Source organism: Thermobia domestica, chromosome 12 (assembly GCF_964235325.1).
Source record: "Thermobia domestica chromosome 12, izTheDome1.hap1.1, whole genome shotgun sequence".
Lineage (NCBI taxonomy): Eukaryota > Metazoa > Arthropoda > Insecta > Zygentoma > Lepismatidae > Thermobia > Thermobia domestica.
In genome coordinates, this window is record NC_137465.1 from 71,129,014 (window position 1) to 71,138,083 (window position 9,070).

Below are 9,070 nucleotides of genomic sequence, written 5' to 3' on the forward strand. Positions count from 1 at the left end.
CGTAAAATTGGAGTCGCAGTAGAATTTGTTTCCATGTTCATACTGTTGTTTATTATATCTGGTGTAGCGAGTGCTTTTTTTTGCAGCTGGTGAGAATTGCAAGCGGTTAGAATAAGTTTGCATGATTGAAGAGCGGGAAGCCACAGACATAACAGAACTTCTGGTACGACCAGATATGGTTTGTGACTGCACTTGCATTTCTTCCACTTTAGTGGAGCAGCCAGGAAGTTTACGCTAATTATTGCTACCTAGTAAGGTTACGTTTGATATTTTGATACATTTTGACAGTTTATACTTGGGAGTTGGCATCAAGAAAGATATGGTAGAGAATTTTTATTATCGATAGATGCACCATATTGTAATTAAAAATAAATGAAATATGGAGAGTTTAATTGACACGTTAATCTGTTTTAGGTTCTGATAAGAACTATTTGATTTATAATGTCACAGAACAATATTTCATTAGTATATTATTGTTATTCATATGCTATAGATACAGCATATCGTATCTAGTATTAATAATTATATTATTTGAAATATGACAAGCACACATGATAGTTGCTAATTTAACTTCTAAAATAAGGTATGGTTTATGAATTGTTGTGGATTAATGAAAAAAATGAAATGAAATCTTTGAGTTTTACGTCCCACGGTTATGCCGGTTAGGATAAAGGAGACGGTGCTGATGAGTAATGAATGAATGAGAAAAGGTGGAATGAAGAATGTGGGAGGAAACGGGATAACCCCGAGAAAATCTCCACACACGGTGATTGTCCACAACAAAGTTCTTGTGGATTTGATTACTACAGAACCGTTATGTATCATCATTAAATATTATAATATTCGAAATTTTTGTCTGCATGATTGTCAGACTGAAATGTCTAGTTTCACAAAAGTTACGTACATTACAATATTAAATTAAGAGTAATCAATATTATACAAATTTAAAAAAAAACAAAAAAATGTAAAACCGAAAAAAGTGCAGAACTAAAACTAAAAATACAACTTGAAAAACAAAAAAAAAACAAAAAATAAAACGGAAAATGAAAAAGTGTAGATGTAAAATTAAAACTGCAACTTGAAAAACAAAAAAGGTAAAAGTGAAAATAAAAATGCAGAAACAAAATTAAATATTGAACTTTGAAAAAAAAATGTAGAATCGAAATAAAAAAAACTGGAAACAGTATTCAAAATGCAAGTTTTGTAATGTGTGTGCAATTGCAAATTCATTGCAAGACTTGCATTTTGAATACTGTTTCCAGTTTTTTTTATTTCGATTCTACATTTTTTTTTCAAAGTTCAATATTTAATTTTGTTTCTGCATTTTTATTTTCACTTTTACCTTTTTTGTTTTTCAAGTTGCAGTTTTAATTTTACATCTACACTTTTTCATTTTCCGTTTTATTTTTTGTTTTTTTTTTGTTTTTCAAGTTGTATTTTTAGTTTTAGTTCTGCACTTTTTTCGGTTTTACATTTTTTTGTTTTTTTTTTAAATTTGTATAATATTGATTACTCTTAATTTAATATTGTAATGTACGTAACTTTTGTGAAACTAGACATTTCAGTCTGACAATCATGCAGACAAAAATTTCGAATATTATAATATTTAATGATGATACATAACGGTTCTGTAGTAATCAAATCCACAAGAACTTTGTTGTGGACAATCACCGTGTGTGGAGATTTTCTCGGGGTTATCCCGTTTCCTCCCACATTCTTCATTCCACCTTTTCTCATTCATTCATTACTCATCAGCACCGTCTCCTTTATCCTAACCGGCATAACCGTGGGACGTAAAACTCAAAGATTTCATTTCATTTTTTTCATTAATCCACAACAATTCATAAACCATACCTTATTTTAGAAGTTAAATTAGCAACTATCATGTGTGCTTGTCATATTTCAAATAATATAATTATTAATACTAGATACGATATGCTGTATCTATAGCATATGAATAACAATAATATACTAATGAAATATTGTTCTGTGACATTATAAATCAAATAGTTCTTATCAGAACCTAAAACAGATTAACGTGTCAATTAAACTCTCCATATTTCATTTATTTTTAATTACAATATGGTGCATCTATCGATAATAAAAATTCTCTACCATATCTTTCTTGATGCCAACTCCCAAGTATAAACTGTCAAAATGTATCAAAATATCAAACGTAACCTTACTAGGTAGCAATAATTAGCGTAAACTTCCTGGCTGCTCCACTAAAGTGGAAGAAATGCAAGTGCAGTCACAAACCATATCTGGTCGTACCAGAAGTTCTGTTATGTCTGTGGCTTCCCGCTCTTCAATCATGCAAACTTATTCTAACCGCTTGCAATTCTCACCAGCTGCAAAAAAAAAGCACTCGCTACACCAGATATAATAAACAACAGTATGAACATGGAAACAAATTCTACTGCGACTCCAATTTTACGTCAAACTTTATCTCAGTCAATGTACTCGTTTCTGTTGACCCGTTTCGATTCACGTTTCTCGACTGAGAAAGAAGTTGCTCTACAACTGTACAAGTACCTTGCTCGTGCGTCACTCAGAAAAATAGTCAAACTAGGAACGGCTTTATTTTCAAAACAGAAAAGGCAAACATAATCAGCGCTATAAAAACAAAGTACATATAGATACCTTCGACAAAAATGTTAAATTTGCTAACCACAATGCATCTCAAGGCAAGCAAATACCACCTCGCCGTCCTCCTCTCCTTTCCATGATGAATCGTGGTGTTGATCCTTATACCGATAAAGAAAATCAGGGGAACTTACCTACGAAGGACACACACTCCTGAAGGTTATACGAATTAGAAATGTTACATGTCACACGTACATTGTTCAAGTACTAATACCTTCTCAAACCACTAATGATTCTCTTCTAACTAGTGGGGCATACATTTATAACAAAAACAGAGTTAAATTTTCATGGTCACCAACACCCCTAACACTTCAATGCGAAAAATGCTATACATATAATCAACACTCTACCACAATATTGACAAATACTTCTGTCTGCAGCTATTGATCTAGTAATCACTCCAGTCATTCATATCCCAATCTACAACCCCGAAATTGTTACACTTGCCATGAACAATACCCGACATATAGTTACAAGTGTAAAGGCAAATCCATCCATACCAAAGTTCACCTTGAATAGGTGGTGTCACTACGTATATACAACTATTCTGCAAACGTTCTACAATCACTGGGCTCTTCTATAACAGTACGCAATATTGTTGCCTTTCTAACGCTTACTCTTCAAAATATTCAATCAATTCATCGTTCACATGTCTTAAAACAAATCACCCACGCAGCAAAAGAAATATTTCATGTTACATTTCATACTACTTATTCTGGTCAAAATATATATTTTCATACAGTACCTTTGGAAACTACTGTCTAACCTATTGATCGTGGATATAGTCTTTATATTTCTCAATATTGGATCCATTCATCAAAATAAAGCTTTATTCGAAGCGCTGTTAGTGAAAGAAAAAGCTGTAATGTATATCCTTACCGAAACCTTTCTCACTCCCTCCATCATTTGTCATTTTTCTGGATATACATTAATTCTACAGGCTAACACCTTCCTAGGAGACGCACAAATAGATAAACAGTTGTGGAATTTTCTCCACGTATTCCATCATGCCGACACTTTTGTAGACTGCCAAATCTTCCTAAATATCTCATCATTACCTTATACTTCCGTAATATAATTATAATCGTTGCTACAATTTATATCAAACCTGTAAAAACAATACCTACTGTAATCGTGCAACACATTTCCAATAATTATAAAAAAAAATCATAATTATGGTTGAATTCAACATGCACAGCAGATCAAAAATAGACAAATCTACCTTTCAAATCTTTGTCATAACTTACATACCTGGCATCATTCATAATCTTCCAAACCCACTAGGGCTGTATCACAAAGTATACCAGCTATTGTCATTACTTCTGCTAATCACGTTTCACAAATCCAAATTAATGTTCTCGATCCATTAGAAAGTGAGCCTCTTCCAATCAAATTACAACTTAGTACTCATCATACGACTCAATCTACAAAATTTCGAAAACTAGCACCCGTTTTGACAAATTCAACTGTGAACAATACAAAACATATCTATCGGCAGCAGTAGAGCCATTGCAACCTCGTACATCAAAGGACAAACTGTATCATGACATTCATACCATCACACCTTCAATCCAAGAAGCTAATTCACTTTACATACCAATAAGTACATCAACGCCTTATCGACCAACATTGCCACCAAAATATCTCATATTTATCACTCGCTCTCGACAGTTTTATCGTGACTATCAATGTACAAAAAAATCCAAAATCACTCTTCATCACCGACAACTTCAGAAAATGGTCAAAAAATTACATCTGTGGTTACAAGCTACCGTGTCGGGTTAAAAATCTGTAATAGTGGAAAACATTTCAATGCTCTTTGCGGAAACATAGTAAAACACCGTATCCACTATTAAATGATGTCTTCCCCGCCAAGTGAACTTTGTGGTGGACAAACACCGTGTGCGTTCTCGGGATTCCCCGTTTCCTCCCACTTTCTTCATTCCAGCATTTCATTCATTACTCATCATCACTGTCTCCTTTAGCCTAACCGACATAACCGTGTGACGTAAAACTCAAAAATTTCATTTTAAATAATGTCTTACCTATATAGACAGACTCCTCCAAAACTGATGCTTTTGCTGATTTCCTTCAAGACATCTTCACACCACAAGTCCCACATATTCATATAAACATCCAGCCAACACAATCAATCCAACTTCTCCTTCATTACAGCCTCATATCCTTCCTACTCTTCCGCAAAATAAACCTCTAATAATAAAACAAATTGGTTGGTATCATTTTTATTCAAATATCATAATACAGCTGAAACATTTGTCACTATACTGAAAAGATAGGCTCAACAAACGTAACATAAACATATCTTGCAAAAAGTAAAGGAATCATTATAATGAAAACAATAATATGCAATTGTTAAAGTCAATATAGTTTCAAAACTGTCACCTAAGATGATCAAGCGCTTATAGTTACTGATAACTAAATTATTCTTCGTATGTGTTGAAATTATGAACAAATCCTACAATGTGTTGATCCCTGATTAATACGTTTATTAAAACATTTATAAATTGACATAACATTCATCTATTCACAAACATTGTTTTGGGAGGATTTCAAACCTTCAAAGCACTTAATACTAAAAATGTCATAATCTATAATACAATTAAATTATCATGTAATTCATCAGTAGTGAAAATAGTGTATAGTTTGTGTCTATAAACAATCTGAAATAAAAAATACTTAATGTCAGTATTAAACAAAAATGCATAGTCTTCATAAGTAAAAATTGCTATTTTCTTATCCATCATATTCTCCTGATATATCTCCACATCATAAAGTCAGGTCTCATCGTTTTAGTTTTTTACCAATTACTTGTAAATATTCCTTATGATTCTTTAAACTTCATGTATTTAAAAAATTTCTGTTCAATAAGAATACAGTGTTCTTCAGTACAAGAATTAGTCTATATTCATAGAAAGTTATCCTTAATGTTATGCTTACTGATATACAAATATAAAACTCACAGTGTGTTTGTTCAACTTTCATCATCAACTCGTAAATCAAACCAGTATTTATTCAATATATAGGCGATAAATATATAATTTCAATTTACCTGTGTTTATACAATTATATTTATCTTATCAAATTTCTTTAACAAAGAAAATGTTTACAATAACAAGTTAATATAAGCAGCAAAATAAATAAAATATAAAGTTATGTAAAAGAAAATATAATGCCTATCCATTAGTATTTATTGATTGAATGAATAAATATTCAAAATAATTAGTCTTTTAGTATAACAGCAAAACGTCCTAGTCTGTCATTCAAATCTAATAATTTAAATACAATGTAGTACATGGTAATGACGTATACTGAGTCGTATTTAACATCAATATACCTTGTTACTGTACAGGCATTTAACGTCAATATACCTTGTTACTGTACAGGTATTTTAAAAATATTTATGGTTTAATAAATGAATATTTGAAGTAAAACAATTCAATCTGACATTCATGCAATTAATAATTCAAATAAGTCAACAAATGTCACTAGTTGTGCTACCTCCTATCTAACATGAATAATCTTGGTATTATACTAATCAATCCTTAAATGTAAACCTGTTATATCTTATAATGAAAAGAAAACAAATCAAACTGGCATTCACACATTCTAATAATTCAAATAAGTTAATAGATGTCGCTAGTTGTATTCCCTTCTATCTAACATATATAGATTTCAGTATTGTAATAATCAAAATATCCAACTTTAATGTAAAACAAATACATCTTATGACAAAAGAGCAAATCACGCTAACATTCATGTATTTAATACTTCAAATAAAATAATAGCTGTCGCTAGTTGCGCTGCCTCATATCTAAATAAGTGACTAATGCCGAAAACAAAAGTGTCTCCATAAATGTAAACCAAATATATCTTATTAAAAAAGCAAAACATACCCATCTGTCAATTATATTTAAATGGCTTTAAACAAAACAATAGTTGTCACTATTTGTGGTGACCTGGGTATCTATTAATTAAATGTCAACAGTACACTCTTCAGTTAGCATTACATGTAATTGCAATGCATTTATGTTATAAAGTACTATGTGGCAATCTGTCAATTATGTGTTTAGTACTTCAAGAGGATAATACTTGTCACTAGCTGTGGTGCTTTGTATATAAATAATAAAATAAATAACAATATTCCAGGAATCAATTAATTCTTCTTATTAAAGCAATACATATCAATATATCTCTCAAAATCATAATAATTCATAATCAAAGCATTTCTTAGTAAAAAGTATAATTCCAAGAATATAATAAATCTCTACCGTACATTTTCACTGATATCAACTCAAAAACATTCTCCAATGGATCTTAATATTGGTCATAGTTAAAACTGTTACTTTAGTTAATTCCCTTTAAGTAAATCTAAATGACATTAATAAACATACCATTTATATAGATAATTAAAAAAGTCGGTATCATCAATATTTATAAATAATGTACTTCTATCTGCTAATTGCAATACTAATAAATTAAAGTTATATAAATAGAGTATCTCCAATCCAGTATAATAGCTGTCACTATTGTACAAATCAATTGTCCTTGCTCTTAAAACATAGTAACCATCTACTTCTTAAAAGACTAGTAATTTCAAACCTACAAAGTATAGTTTAAACTTATGTTCCTAGTAAACCGTAGTTAGTATTAGTTATCAATAGTTCATACTTAATATTGTGTCATATTTCAATATAAAATAAATTCTAATCCTACTGCAATATCTACAAATAGTCGTAGAAAACTAATTCATCCTAAAATGCATGCAATATATAAACAATAAAGTAGTAAATCAGTGGATACATAATTAAAGTTCTAATCAGTATGATAAGTAAATATTATTCATCGCTAAATTCAAGCATAGTTCTTTTTGTCTTCAATCTTATTTCAAATATAGTTACCAATTCTGATAAATAGTTTCTAATATGGCCTAATGTGATATAACAAACTAATTTGTAGTTATTTCTGGTAATGTTACATAAATATAATACATTAAACAGGTTTCAAGTTTGAATATTGTAATTATAATTCAACAAATTTAAATCAACATCCATAAATAAACCAAATATCATCAAACAAAGTTCTATCTTGCAATCTAAAATTCCAAAATCTTAATGCACACAAGTTTCCGTAAATTCTTTTCTAAAAACCATTAAGCCTTATATCTAATATCCAAACAATAAAGTATCAATCATTTTTCACCATCATACAGTAATAGCGCATAGTTAATCTGTATCTCTATACAAAAACTAATCTCCTAAAGGACCTGGTTCAGCAAAATACAAAGTGCAATCAGCCAAATCTTCATATGGTGGTTCTGTAGGATACCACAATGCAATTCGTGTCAAATTCTAATGTTATCGTGCATTGTAAATTTAAATATATCTACACTATACTAAATATCAATGTGCCATATATGCATCACATGTCAATTTGTAAATCTCTGATTCCCAACTTCAATTAAACCTATGTCAAATACTCTGTCAATAACAATATATTCTAGTCTTAGATATAATCAAATTCACATATACTCCATAAAAATATTTTTACGGTAAACAACCAAGACACTTAACATAAAATTTCAAGACAAAAAAACAATTTTTACCTATAATAATTCCATTAGTAATTTAAATATATATAAATTAAGTCAAATAAAGCACATACATTAAAATATTGCTGTACAACATAAAAATAAATAATCAGCTAGCACATCCAAGTGTTAACCAAAAGGCTTGTGAATCAAGCCCAGTTGTGAGTACAAAATTAAATATTCGTAATATATTTACTTCAAAGTATAATATTACACTCCTCGGCAAGGTTAAGCTAAAAACTCCCTATAAAAGACATCAACTATGATCTTCGCCTAAATCAATAGTCTCGGTACTGTATCCATTGTAAGTCTTAAGTCCACATAATATATAAATAGTTCTGCAACACTATCTATCACATAAATTTAATAACTTTTACCCTACAATTATCAACAATTTCCCATTAAAATCGCTTCCAACAATGGAATACCTTCTATTCTTACTTATAGTGAACACACTTCATAGTTAGTATCGTCAATACTCTTGGTTCAATTCTGAACCATGTATGTTTGTAATGGACAAACATCGTGCATATGGAATTTTCTCGGGTTCTCCCGTTTCCTCCTACATTCTCATTCCACCGTTTCATTCATCTTAAAAGGGAAAGTCACCACAAAGTGTTCTAATACAAGTTACCTTAACACGCATAATCGTAGGACGATAAACTTATAATTATTTAGTGTACAATTGTAACCTCTGGAGCATAAAATTTTTAGTTCAATTGCTCATAAGACTATCAAAAATAAAATATTTCTGTAATCATGTCTTCATTCAGTAAACAAATATTCATTTCACCTACAAAAACAATAACCATCATG